Genomic DNA, 15,307 nt, shown 5'->3' on the forward strand with positions numbered 1-15,307 from the left:
TTTGCTGTGCATTCTACTAAACTCAGTTATATTACAATGGGCTCATAAAGTATCCCGGAAGTAAAGTATAATGATATTGACATCTATTTTACATAATAAAATACTATAATTCAAATCATTTACCATAACTTTATGCCTCCCAAATCTCATCAAATTGGCTTTATTATTGGTATTTCTTAATTTTCTTCGTTATATGTATGAAATATCACAATAATCGTTTTAAGACGATAATGTAATTGCATTATGTTACATTAAATTCAAAATGGTCATATTTTGAAAGTAATATGTTCTCTTTGCCGTTTATTAGTTCCAAACACCCTATTATTCTGGGAGTTTAGCTTTATCAAAATGTTATTGTATTCAGTGCAGAGTGATGAGTTGTATTACAAATAAATACTCCTGTCAAATTTGATGAACATTCTTTCGGGTAAGGACTGGACTTACACTGACCTTTAGGGAAAAAAAAGAAAGAAGGAGAAATTACTTTATAATTATCAAATGAATTTTTGTTTGTTATAATGCCATCTAATTAATTAATATCCTCATGTACAACATAGAACATAAAGTAAGAAAAGTATCAAAAAAGTAAGAAGAGTATCAAAATAGAGGTGTGACTATATTTATAGTTGTCTGTGATATTTCTTTTATAAAAGAGTCTATGAATAAAAATGGATTTCAGCCACTCAAAACTTTCTGAAAAGTATATAATCCTTGGTGGCAGGGAAGTGGGTTGATTCAGTAAGGTTTTTGTTCATAATATTTTGTTTCGATAAGTTACAAAATTTATTTTTTACACCTCTCTAAGTCAATATTATTACATTTCAGTCCCATTCATGTTGGCAAGTTGATGCTAGTTTTACTAAACAAGTGAATTCAATACTAAAATATCAATATACCTGAGCTGATAAACTGCTTTGAGAATCTATTTCAAATACCTTTCCTATACAACTTTAAAAACTCTTCCATGTGTTTAATACACATTCGGTGGCTAGCTAAATAATCATTCCTCTCCCTAACAATATTAAGTTATCCAAATACAAGATATTAGCCATTAATTTTTTGTTAGTTATCAGAAAAGTTTTGTTTCCACCTGGATAAATTTAAATAAAGCATTCATTATTAAAGTTAAGTTGATTCTGTGGAATTCAAATTATTAGAATTTTATTCTTTGTTTTTTTTTTTCTGCCTTGTTTTTGTGTGATTTGGTTTTTGCTGGAGTGAGATTGGTATGCCATTAAGCTTCCAGTAGTCTTTCATGACCACTGGCCCATTGAATTTGGATCCAACGTTTAATGGACATGAACATTTCTGGCTGCTTTTCTTACAGATTCAAAAAGAATAATATGAAGTGATGAATTTTAGCAATACTGAAATTTTCTCCTTATAAAGAAGGAGAATAAAAGCATTAACTGCATTGAGAAAATAATTTTGGTTTAACTTTTTCTAAACATTTCTAAAAGTTTAGTTAAAATTTTTCATATTTTCAAGAGCAGTTACTTTGCTCCTGGATTCTAAAACCTTAACTAAATTTTACTTGTAAGAATGGGTAGAAAAATTTAACTAAAAATTATATTGTTTCTTCTGATATAGATGACTGTCAAGGGTATGTCTTCAGGGTGACACTGGCATTGTTGTGGAATATTTAATGATATACTGCAATCAGTTGACTTTTCCATTATCTTTCTGTCATTGAAATTATAAACCGAGCTTCTCTAGATCTTTTGTTTTTCATTGAAGCAACCGCCAGTTGAACAAATAAAGCTAGAATTCTTAAGAAGATGGATATATAAAGATGTATGCAAGTAACAAAAAAAGATAATTATATTTAGTTCTAGAATTATGAAAAATCCCAGAGCATAAAAAAGCATGAAGCTGGATCCTAAAAGCCAGAAATTTCAGGATTTGAACTATGTAGCATGTCAGCAACAAGGAATGTGGTGAGGCATTTTGAAATCTCCGTAGTTCTTTATATGCCTTTGTGTTCTTACCTCATTTGAATGTATTTGTTGTTTGTTTTCTTACCTTTTCTCTCTTGATCTCTGCTTTCTATTTCCAAAAATTTACCAATGGCCTAAGAGAAGACTTTTGTTTTTCTCAGTTCTGTGCCCTACACAGTGCCCAACAGATAGCCTTTCATTTAAAGGATTCACAAGTGAATATAAATGAACTGATCTGAACTCCCCAGATTAGATGGTGGAGATGGGAGTGAGTGAAGTAATGAGCCAGAACTTTCAGTTTCCTAGCTTGAGAAATGGAGTGAAAGTTAATGCATTTACTAAGGTGGGGAGCCCATAAAAGGGAGGAAACACCAAGTTTGAGTATTGATATGAATCAGAAGTCCAATTTTAGATTATGTTCATATGAAGATGCTATTAGATGAACAAGTGGACATGTCTGTATATATGAATTTGGAGATCAGAGTAGATGTCTTTGCTGAGGTTTGAAGATCATCACCACAATATAATATTTAAAGGAATGAAAATGTATGACTTCACCCAGAAAGAAAAGAGACAAAGGTAGAGAAAAGATTCAAGCACCACCAATGACTAGAAATGTCACGACGATTGCTATAAATCATTCTGTTTCTGTCCTAGGCAGACCTTCTTAGGCATTTCCAAATAGCATCAGCTAAATGGGACAGGGCATCGTCTTCATAGGGTCTTCTAGCGTAAAAAAGAGGTTCATTGCTAATTGACTAGGGGACATATATGGTGGGAAAATAATACTAAGTGTTAATAATTTGAAGTTTCTGTTAGTGGCACCGAGATAACTTCTGATTTAAAAACATCATGCTGACGGACTCTAAATCTGAAGGGTGGTCTATAGCCTGGGCAAGAGGAAACCTTTCTTCTATGTAAACATTCAAACTGTATGCCAGTCCTATAAAAGACAAGATTTCTGGCTGCAATCAATTAAAATTACTAACATAATATTAGTCTTTTGCACCCCAAGTCACAGACCTATCTTTTCCATTCCCACTGGGCATGGTTTTCCCTTCTTTATCAAAATCAAATCTCAGGAATGGATCCAAATTCTGATCTAGGTAAAAATGACTAATAACTTTTAAAATATCACCTTACCCTAAAAAAAGTCTTCTCAACAAAAATTTGGGAAATTATGGCGACACTGAAACATTAAAGGTGGAATTAAAGCCCTCAATGGGGGAATTTCAGGTGATTGCATTCTGGAGCAATTAATGAGATTGGAGATGGGAGAAAGGGTTTTATGCTACTATTGGTAGTATTACCATATTCAAGAAAAAACACATTTTGGAAGCAGAGAATACAGATTTAGCTAAAATGCATATCTTAGATATCATATTCCTTTCATTGAATATAAAGTCATGGTACCCTGACTCAACTGAACTCTATAAAGGTAAAATATGAGTTGTCAAGCTTTTTCTGAACAAAATTGATTATTATTTTCTTAAAGAACTGAAAAGTATGTCTCTCATTGGTTAAAATAATAATGATGATGCTTAAGGTTTGTTTTATGTTTATGTATTTATTTTTCTCACTCGAAACAGGATATGAGGTTACTTTAAAAATTGCCTTCAGCAGCCTTTCTCTTAGAAGGAACAAAAGCAGCACATATTAGAAAGTACTAGATTTAAAATTAAAGCAGAAGCCCTGTTATTTGAAACACAGTTCAAGGCAACACAAACAATAAAGCCATTGGCTGGAGTAAAATTTAACTGACCCTTTCAAGGTTGAAAGAAATCTTCAATCAAAATGTTTCTCTCTCACTAGAGGAAAAGCTCTGCATTGAACTGATTTAATAATTAAACCTACTGAAATAGCTCTCTTGGAAAACGTAAGCTAAAACAAAAACAACAACAATAAAAACCCACTGCAATTGAGGTAAGTAGACTTGTTGAACCGTATTTCCCTGCTTCAAAGGACACTACAGATAAGAGGATTTTTTTTTTTAAGTAAAACAAGTCAGATGAACAAAAATTTTTTTAAGAATAATGATATTCCGTATTCCCGTTAAGTTTATTCATTTGTATATCTCTCAGCTGCCTTTACATGTTTCTTATATAGTATTCAAATAAAAAGGGTCTATTTTTGACACAAAATGATATTTATGGTTTGCTCTAATGCATTTTTTATCAATATCACCAACCTGCCTTCAGGGCTATATTCACTAGTAAGTGTTCTAGTGCAGTAAATGAGTCACAGTAAATAGGATGTTAGCTTGTGTTTCATGGGAAATAGAAAATTTTATTTTCTCTGAAAGTTGAGAGTATGATTTTCATCATAGCAAAGTATCTTTCAATGGCTCTATTTTGTTTTCCAAGTTCTAGACTACTTTGGCCACAATCACATCTGATGCACAGGGCTATCAAGCAGGACGTTAAAATCAATGGATGATTTGAAATATTTGACCAGGTGAGACCAGTGTGCCTTAGTTTCAAAATAAAGAACAACAAAAATTATTACTCCTACTGTTCCGGGCTGGGAGCAAATCTGATTGGTGAACCAATTCCTCACAAAAAAAGAATGTTAATAGAAGCCATAATTCAGACATTTCCTTGAATTGTGGGAAGTAAATCTGAGGGCACACAACAAACTCAGCTGCATTATAATTTTACACTTGAGTAGAACCACACAATTAAGTATTCACTGTATGAATTCAAACCACAACAGACAACTGTGTTCAGTGATAACCAAAACTGAAAGTTGAGTTAAAAAAATTGAAAACAATAGAATACAAGATTTTCTATCACAAAAAAGTCACCTTACTAAAACATGTGTATATTGGATTTGATCATAATTTATATGAAAATAAAATTAACTGTCATTGAGGCCAAAACTTATACTATCTGGATGAATTAAAGTATAAAAGTAATTTTCCAGATAATTCTATAAATGATATTCCTTTTGCCTGGAATCTGAATTAGAGTAAAAATATTCTCTTTTTTTCTATCTCTGTCAGTTATTTTTATATTTTGCTCAATTTTTACTTTGATAATTTGATCTCTTCCAATTATCAAATTTTCTCAAATAATTGTGTGATCCTTAGAAAGCCTACATAAAACATTGAATGCATAGACCTGGAAATCATCATTGAAACAGTGACCTGCATTATAAATATGTATAAATACAACCAATGACTGAGCTGTTAAATAAATAGAAAACACCAGTGTAGAGTGGTACTGGCTTAAGAAAATATGTAGTGAAAGGAAGAAAGGGAGAAATCACCCAAAAAAAAATCTGCTTGCCAGTTGATGGTAAACTGATGTTTTTCAAAGCAATGTCTAAATAATTTTAATTTAAGACTTTTACCTTCCTTTTAGCTGTTTTGAACATAAAATAATTTCTACACACACACACATACACACACACACACACACCTTTTTGCATTTATCTTTTGTTTGTGCCTCTGTTGTAAGCACAAACAAAATGAATCTGTTTCAAGCCTATCCGTGAGATCTTTTTTGTGACGTGAATTTTCTAGTCATCAGATGGAAGTAGCGGACTCATGTTCACTTAGCATTTCACTCTCTTTGTACAAAGGAAAGATATTCTGGTCTAGATCAACGTCCTCTTTCTTAAGCTAATACCTACAGCTGTATTCCATCCATCAGATAAGCGGATGTTGTTAACAGAAATGTTAACAAAGAACAACTATAAATTGAAAATACTGGTATTAAAAAAGTCAGATGTTCCCCAAAGCTAATTGTTACTGACCTGAACATTTTTAAAGCTTGTTCCAAGCAAAACCATTTAGCAAAGTATAATTGGAACTGATAATTCAAACCCTTTGCTGAAAAGCAAAGGTCAAAAGCATTTGACTTAAAATGCACAGGTTTCTACTTCAATGTATGTGCATAATTATGGTCTGGGGCCATATAAGTTTTCCCCATGAGAAAAGCACACAAAAAGAGCAACTTACGTAGAAGGCAAGGGTAGCCACAAAGAAAAGTATAACTGCTTTAGACCTAGATAAAGCAAAAAATTCAGTGGGCCAGTAAAGTTTCTACAATGACTTTTTTGAATAGATTTACTAGTAGACTCACTGCCTCCTTACCTCAAATTGTGAAAAGTTGACTAGCCCACACCAAATTTTACCTCATAACATTTTTAAGACTTATGAATATATTTTGAGCTGTTATGATTGCCATTTGATTTATTATTTGTATAGTAAATTTTCCAGCTATATGCAATAAAATAAAATATTAATTTCAAATCGTTTTCCATCAAAATGCAGAAAGAAATGAAGGTGAGATTGAAATAATGGTACATGGTATATTGCTCCCTAACTTGTCTCTCTTCCACTTCACTCCCCATTCCCCACTCCACCCATGACTGTGTGTCATATTCCATTCTACAGGCATATTGTGCTTTTACTACAGCTGGCTACTGAAACATCTTTGATTTATGTGCCCACTGTGTTAATATTCTATATATTTTCATGAGAAATCAATGACACAATTTTTTCTAAAGAAATTTGGGTGACTGAGGATTTAAGTGAGGTTATCATCTAATCTGCCAGTATTTACAATTTGAGGAGTTTAAAATTTTACAAGGCTCTCCAAATTCTCATTTCATAGTTTTCTAAGTTCATAGAGAAGATACTTTGATAGAGTATTTACATATTCAGAAAAAGAAGATTGGACAAATAACACTGATGAAGTCCCTACAGCATTCACCTACTACATTCTTTTGGCATTAAAGTCATAGGACCACCACTCCGATCTTGTTTAAACTAACGGGGAGCCTCAAATGCTTTTCTGATAGTAGAAGATTCTGAAGATTTGGTCAAATAGATAAAGCCATGAGAGATTTTCATAATTTAATGAGATATCATTATTATATTTGCAAAAGTTACATGGCCCCAAGAGATAAAAAGAATATGAAATGAGTACTAGATCTCCAAATTTTTGAGGGTTTTCATAACTTGCAAAGGAGACCATTTAAATATTAAGAGCCAAAGAAATGCAGAATCCAATCAAATAATATAGCATCATGGATGGGAATTTCAGACTTCCATGAGTAGCCCTAGTAAATAGACTTCTGGGGCTACTAGGGCTATGCCTCTAAATAGGAAAGATTATAAATGGGGCTTAGGATATCCCATTAACATCATAAAAAAGAGTCAAATGAATAGTCTGTCAAATGTCTCCGGTCATTGTGCAGTCATAACCGACTGAGACAATATTCCCCCAAACTGCTTGGGATGACACAATTGTTTATTTAACAAATAAAATTCGTTCAATTCAGGGAAGACGTAAAATTAAGTACAGAAAGGTCTAAGAGAATCAAGCATATAGTGTTAATATTTTTGCGTTAAGATAGCTGGGCTTTTAGTTTCTATGATGTATAATGTTCAAGAGAATTTGTACTATTAGAACAGCCTTATGACTCCGATTTAATATGTGTCGCTGAATAATTGATGTCAACTCATGATTTTAAGTTGAAAAGTGTAACTGAAATGCTAATGAAAAGTATTAGACATTTAATGGAACTTAAAAATACAATTTTAATAAGTTTAATAAGTAAAAGTATTATTTGAGTACTTGAAAGTTGGTCAGTCAGAAAATTAAATTACTGAAAAAGTATAGTTGACTATACTGAGTAAAAATTTATTTAAAAATATTTACTAATCTTTGTTTTAATTAACAGAAATCATTAAAGATCTCTTTAAAGTATTATTAAACTCTTCTAGTTATATGACTATGTAAATTGACTTATAAGCCCAAAAAATAAATTTTAAAATTTGTACCTTCAATAAATTTAAATTAAATTTTAATCAAAAATTTCTGAAAAATTGTTTTGTACACACACAAGGGAAAAAAAGTATCTATAAAGTCACATACAAGACAATGACTTTGGGGATAAAGAGAATTTGGATTTTTTTCTTAAAAGTACCTATTATGTCTAGACTACACAACCAATAGTGAAAAAATTGTTAGAGATTAGTATTTAGATTTTAAAATAAATAAATTGTATAATAATTTCAACAGACTAGGAGAGCTAGCTAGCTACATTCATTTTTTTCCTCATGAATTCAGTCAAATTTAATTATATGGAGAGATACATCTAAAGCTAATAATGATCTGTTTTGGTTTACAACACTCTTACTCTTCATTTCACGTAAAATTTAGTAAACATAAATTATGGAAATGATAATTACAAACAGAGTAGAGGCCGTTTTATCCCCGGGTTTGCAGCAATAATTTGTCAGTTAATGGGGGTGGGGAGAGTTCAAGCAAATATTCATTAGAAATAATTAAATTGAATTTTATTTTAACATAAATACACTCACATTTATTCACCTTTCTTTACATATAGATCTTTGTTTTGATTATAAGTCAATAGGTTAGTATCCTCCACATTCAGAACTTCATTATCTAAAATTTCCAGTTTTATTTCTTAAAAGTGGTCCAAGAAAATAAATGTACTAGCAACACAATCAGAAAAAGAAACCATCAGCTGGTATTCTTTATCTCAGTATTTTCAGTTTTTGCTTATACCTTGAAACTCGTTTTTAACGACTCACCTTTACTGAGTTTTTCCATAGAATTCAACATGTCTTTTACAGAAACAAAAATAGATTTATCGTATCTAGATATATAAGTAGATATGTACATATGTCAAAATATGTAATAAAAGTGTATATTATAAAATCCTAATGAAACTTACTGTCTTTTTTCAGTGCCTACATCAACACCATAAATGAGTCACTTTTTAATTTGTCCAAACTGATTTCTGCCCATTTAAGTTTTTGACATGTCCAGCATATCACAAAGAACCAAAGGAAGGAAAAGAAGGAGGGAAGGAAGGAGGGAGAGGGAAAGAAAGGAAGGAAGGTAGGAAGAAAGGATGAAGGGATGGGAAGGAAGAAGGACATCATATGAGTTTAAGCTTCAATATTTGTACCTATGTTATAATGGACAATATCAAATAGTATATAGACAGAAGTGATGTGCTAGAGCCAGCTTATAAAGGCTCATAAAAGTCAATTCTTAAATTTTCAGGAAGTTTGAAAGTCAGTCACTAAATATAGCCATTATCAAAAACTTAAATAAACTTAAATAAATTCCATTAAAAGCAAAAGTAGTAAATCTACAAAACTCATCACTTCCTAATTATTTTTATGCATTTTACTATTATCTATGCCCTTGAGATTATTTATATTTGTTATATATTTATGGTAGAAATACCCCACAGTGGCGCCCTACCGATATCTCTTCCCAACTCTCCTCAGTGATATTACATTGATACCTCAAAATTGGCTATGGTGGAAGTATTTGTGCCATGGAGACCAGAAAATGCAGCAAAACATGTCGCCACTTTTGGGGAGAAGGCAGGGGAGTACAGGGCATAACTGTTAAACATTTACCAATACACTGTTGTATATAGAGCATAATATATTATTAAAATATGTACTATAAATATTTTTCCTCATGTTCTTAAATTACTAAAATTAATTTTTGTGCAATGAACCTTCAAAATATTTCTGTAGGTCATTTTTAAATGTGTTACCCCACTATACTTAAGAAGAAGAATAGAACTATGGCAGGCTCAATGAGCAATCAATGAAACACTCTGTCTTCTAGTCCAGACTTGACTCATTGAATTTCATTAATTTTTAAAAATAACTGTCAGTATATATTTTCAAGCATTGGATGAGAGACTAACTGACTCTACATTCTATTTTATATATTTATATACTAACATTTACAAATAGGATTGAAAATATACCCACAACACACCAAAATGGACACAATAAAAAATGTAAGAAATAAGAGTCTCCTCTCCTCACAACTTCACGCTCCCTATCAGTCACTTTATTTCTTAGAAAGATATTTTATTTACATGCTCCAGACTTTTACTGAACTCCAGACTTTTATTGGGCTAACTGGAATAATGGGTGAAAAATTGTGCTTACAAAATCTAATTTAGTTTATATAAGAAAGAACAGAGCTACACTTGGGAGAAAATAAGAAATCAGGTGATCTGGCAAAAAGCATGGTAATGTAGTAGGCTAGAGTTTTGAAAAACACAAGGGAGAGAAATTTGAGAAATAACTGCCACTGTTAGGAAGAGCAATACATAAAAGAGATTTTAAAAATTAATAGCAACGATCAACATTTATCGATGATTAATTATAGAATAGACACTTTTCTACATAGCTTACATGTGTGAACTCAACTTAATTCTCCTAACAATCCTATAAGATACTAATATAATTTTAGCAAACTCTGCTTTGGACATGAGAAAACTCTGGAACATTGAAAATAAGTACCTTGCTAAAATCAGCTGAAAAGTGGCAGATTTGGAATTCAGATGCAGGTAGTCTGGGTCTTAGTTAGTTCAGACTCTTAATCATTAGACTGTAGATAGTTTAGAAAATATGCTTTCTAGCCATATCAAAAATACTTACAGAAAACATCAACAAAGACATTTTACTTTCTAATACGTTTGAATTAAGATTTGTGTTTCTATTCATCATGTTAGCCATTTGAACTGGCCTCAGTGGAGTACAGTTTTATTCAGATTATATAAGCAAAATAGAAAGAATCTTAAAGCCAATATCTTAATCACTGTGACATTCAAGGAAAATTAAATATAAAATGAATCGTGCTACTTAATGTGTTGTGGCTAAAAGCTGAAAATTTGACAAAATTTCCATTGCAATGTAGCTGTTTTTTGCAACTTATAAGTATACTAATTTACGCATCAAAAACCTTTACAAATGGTCTCGTACTCTTCTTTTAATAATGGAAGTTATAAGAAAAAACCCTTCTAGGCTGAATAAGACTCAAGAAATATAAATTCAGAGTTTATTTTGCATTAGGTAGGAACTCATGAAAATAAAGTCTAACCTTTCTAGGCATATGCTGTCATTGGGAAAACATCTACTTAATTTGCTTGTGGCCGAGAGTCCAGTCTTTGACCTGTACTCAAAGGTTTATGTGCTGGAAATGCTGGAAATTAATGAAGTGGATACTCCATTTAAGCATTAGCAGCAGAGTACCAGGGAAAGGCCAGAGGGAAATTAAAAAATGAACTCGGACTTAGGGAAAAAAAAACAAGAAGAAAAAGAAGAATCCGAAATTGGAATCTTTGCCTTTTACACAGTCACCCTCCCACCCCCCAAGTCCTTTTAGTCTGTCTATAAAGGGGAACGGCATTTCATCTAACCTAGGACAGTGCCAAGTATAAGACACACCACTGGTTCATGTAGAGCCCATTAAACTGGCACAGTGCTTTCTTATGACTTAAGATTTTTTATATTTATTGAAAAAAATTAGATTTAGATTTATATATGCATATAATGCTTTTTCCTATCTCACCCTTTTGCACTCATAAAAAAAGAAAATAGAATAAAAAACAAATTGGTAAAGGAATTCCCAAACTTCTTCACAGACTCCTACACTTTGGGATCACTTCCAATAAAGAATCATTTTTACCTCTAAAACTTTCCCATAAAATATCATTTTCTGTGCCATCCAGAGTATCGTTGATGCTCTTAAATTATGTCTCAATATTGTCTTTCGGGTCTCCTTACAAACTTCTGACATTTTGCAAGTTTTGATGCTGGTGCTTTCTTAAACTGATGCTGACAACTGAAGGTTTTGTGTAAAAATCAAGATCTTCTGCTATAGACTGAATGTTTGTGTCCCCCAATATTCATACATTGAAACCTAATCTCCAATGTATTGGTATTTGGAGGTGGGGCCTTTGGGAGGTGATTAGGTCATGAGGGTAGAGTCCTTATAAAACAGGTTCCAGACAGGTCCCTTGCCTCTTCCACCATGTGAAGACACAGCAAAAAGACAGACGTCTATGAACAAGTGTTGGTTCTTCACTAGACTCCAAATCTGCCTGTGCCTTGCTTGATCTTGGACTTCCCAGTCCCTAGAACTCTGAGAAATAAGTTCCTGCTATTATAGCATCTCAAATGGCCTAAGACACTATCCTAATAAGGTCCTCATATAGTTTATGATTGAGACATTGAAGGTTTTAGTTTTTCTATTATACAGACAAAAACGACATCCAGGTCGAGTATATTCACACAACACATCATCACCTTCATCTGATCAGAGTCCATTTTAAGATTACATTAACTGTAGGACATAATCCAATTGAGAAAAGTTAAAATGTGAGAAATGTACAGCTTAGAATAAATGACATTAAGTGTTTGAGCTGTTACATGTTAACGTGGGCAAACTGAATTAGGCATTTTGACATAATTCTTTAGTCATTAGAGTGAAACAACTTCTGATTAATTTAACCTCTGTATGTGACTTTTCCTTTCATAAGAACACCCTCAAGATCTATTATGTTGGCCATCTACATTGCCATCCATGCTTGGGTCTAAAAAAATTGTAATGTCAGCAAAGTTTGCTTTCCCAATTTCTCCTCCCTTGCACAGACTGCTCTTTGTAAACCCCTTCTTCTCTCAGAAAAGGATCCAACTTTTTTTATACCAAGTAGTAAAACACATAATAAAGTGCTGTTCAATTTAAAGTTTAGGAATACAAGCTCTATAATTCCTTCTCTAAGTCCTTGGGACAGATGTGCTTCAGAATTCTTAATTTTCTTCTGATTTTATAAAGATGGTATCATAGATATATATGGTATATATATACCACATCCTATGTAACCCCAACAGGGTCTAGAGTGGCACCCTGTAATCAGACACATTCATATTTCTGCACTAAAATATATGAATTGTAATACTAAGAGGGATAAATGCTATAAATGGTCTCATTTCATATCTAAAATGTAGTGGCACTGAGGTTGAGTTCCAGATTCCTCAGAGCACAAACGGAAGAAATGAATGTAGTTGCTCAATTTATACTCGATTGATTCTAACCTTCTTCTAATAATTCAAATGAAATTCTGAAAATATTGCTATTCTAGAAGATAATTTTAAAATAGTTTTTTTAAGTTCTATAGGTTTAAAAGAACATAACAATAGAAGAGTTTACTGTATATCCTTATGTTGGAAAAGTTATCTTCTCTGTGGAAAAATCCTACAAGTCAGGCCTCTGGGTTTATTTCCTGTTATGCTTATAGAGATATAAATAAATTAAGAAAATCTTCTCATGAAAATAATCTGATTTTCGAGGCTACGATTTTAGTAAGGAGATCAATAATCTGCCTTCTCCTATATCCTTGACCTACAGGGGGACATGCTTTCAGTAAGAAATTAAAAGTTTCCAGTATAATATTTATAAGAATATTAACCCTGTTACAGTGAAGAAAATCCAAATTACTAATGAGGACATAAAATAATTTTTATGTAATCGATTAAAACTATAAGAAAAAGATGTACTGCAACCAAATTGGTGTTAGATAAGTCTCTTAAATAGAGTAACAGGGTGACCGAGATGACAGCCCCAGACTGTCTCACGTGCTATTTATGTGCCTGAAGACTGTCCTGCTACTTTGGGCTACATAACATTTTCTTTGGCTTATTTTCTCATTTCTTTATTATGTTGCAATAAAGTGTAAGTTTCCTCAAAAATGACATTCATAGACAAAAAAATAGAATTTTAAATCAAAAAGTTGTCTTGAGGTTTTATTTGCAGCTCTTTCTGTCAACACTTCTCCTGATGCCGACTATATTTAGTGAAACTCCCTTTGTAAGCGTGTAACGACCCTTTCGGCTATAACTATCCCGTTAATATTAACAGCTAACATTTTAGGTGTGATCGTAAATGACTTTCCACATGCCAAAAGTGTTTTATTTTTTGAAATGTCAAATTCTTCTTTAATTGCTGGATTTACACAATGGCTACAATAATTCAAAAAAAAAAAATTTTTTTTAAAGCCATTTCAAAAACCATTGCCTAAAGTTATTTTAAAATACAGTGTTTTTAAAATCATAAATACCCCAAGACATGCTAAGTATAGAAAATGTTGCCCTGCAGAATAGCTATTTGAAATATTTGAGTGTCTCTTTTAAGATTTCTTTAAGGAATCTTATAATAGCAAACCAATAAATAAAGGTTAATCTTCTGAAAGATACACAAGAAAGAAATCTAAGCAACCTATATATAAGTCCCATGACCACATAAAAATTATTGTATCCATTGTCATAACCATAGAGGAAAAAAAATTGCATTTGAAAATTTTTCTAATGGGCATGCTAATCTTATTATACAATGCTGCCATAAGGCACCTTCCAGTATATAATACTTCAGTGATTTTTTAGTAATTTAATTTTATTAGATCTTTGTTTTCCTATTTCTCAGTCTCCCTCAAGGCCACCACACATCAGATGGAAAACTATCTTTGAAAGAGGTGCAATTTGTGACTCACACAGAGCATGCAGTTTATCCTGAGTGAGTCTTGAATCCTAACTTATTGACTCCAAGAGGGAAGTCTGGAATTTAAGCAGCATCCCCCATAAACTAGGTTAAGTCTTTATCAGCACAAGAAGCAACAGGCTTGAAGGCTTTAGTCCTAAATTTTCTCCATAGGGAGGGTAATATTAACCTTCTTTACTGCATTTAATTCTCCTAAAAACTCTGTCGGGTTCTGCTATAGTTCTCATGTTACAGGTGGAAGATACTGAGGCTCAAACAGCTAGTCAATCTTGGGCAAGAGTTTGACTAAAAGCCTCTTTGGTTGCAGGTTATTCTATGAATTATACTTCCTTTCCAGACACTGAAGAACTGAGATTTAAAGATGAGTAAAGAGGGACAAAACAATGGTTCTCAGTTGTTTTAGGAATAAATAATGGAATGTATGTGTGTGTGTGTGTGTGTGTGTGTGTGTGTGTGTGTGTATGTGTGTGTGTATACTGAGAGAATATACATGCATATAATAATATACTGATGGTGTTGATAGAAAACACCTAGTTTCAAATGCAAATGTAAAACATGTAAATATAAAAATTTAAAAATAGAAGGGTTAATGCTATGATTGTTTATTCAGAAAAGAGTTTTTTCCCTATAAATTTCCAAACACAAAACCACCTCTCCACAAGGATTTAGATCATCTTTCATTACATTAAAATAAATTAATTGCTTTCCATTTCAACTTATTTTTTCTTAAAGCTAGCCAATATTCCCCTAATATTATAAACCCATGTTTCACATGGGTTTTTTTATTAACTAAAAAAAAGTTTAAATTAATGATAAGGGGGAAATGAAAGGATTAAGAGCTTGAGCCTTACCCTCAGAGTGCCTGGATTGAAATCGACTCTATCCCAATTTTCTCAGATTCAAATCAATTGTACCTCAGTTTTCTCTCCTGTAAAATGCAAGTTGTGAGGATTAAATGAGAATATACAAATAAAGCACCTAAGACATCTGATAAACATTAAATTATAACTCTTACAT

Source organism: Pteropus vampyrus, unplaced genomic scaffold, assembly GCF_000151845.1.
Source record: "Pteropus vampyrus isolate Shadow unplaced genomic scaffold, Pvam_2.0 Scaffold21, whole genome shotgun sequence".
Lineage (NCBI taxonomy): Eukaryota > Metazoa > Chordata > Mammalia > Chiroptera > Pteropodidae > Pteropus > Pteropus vampyrus.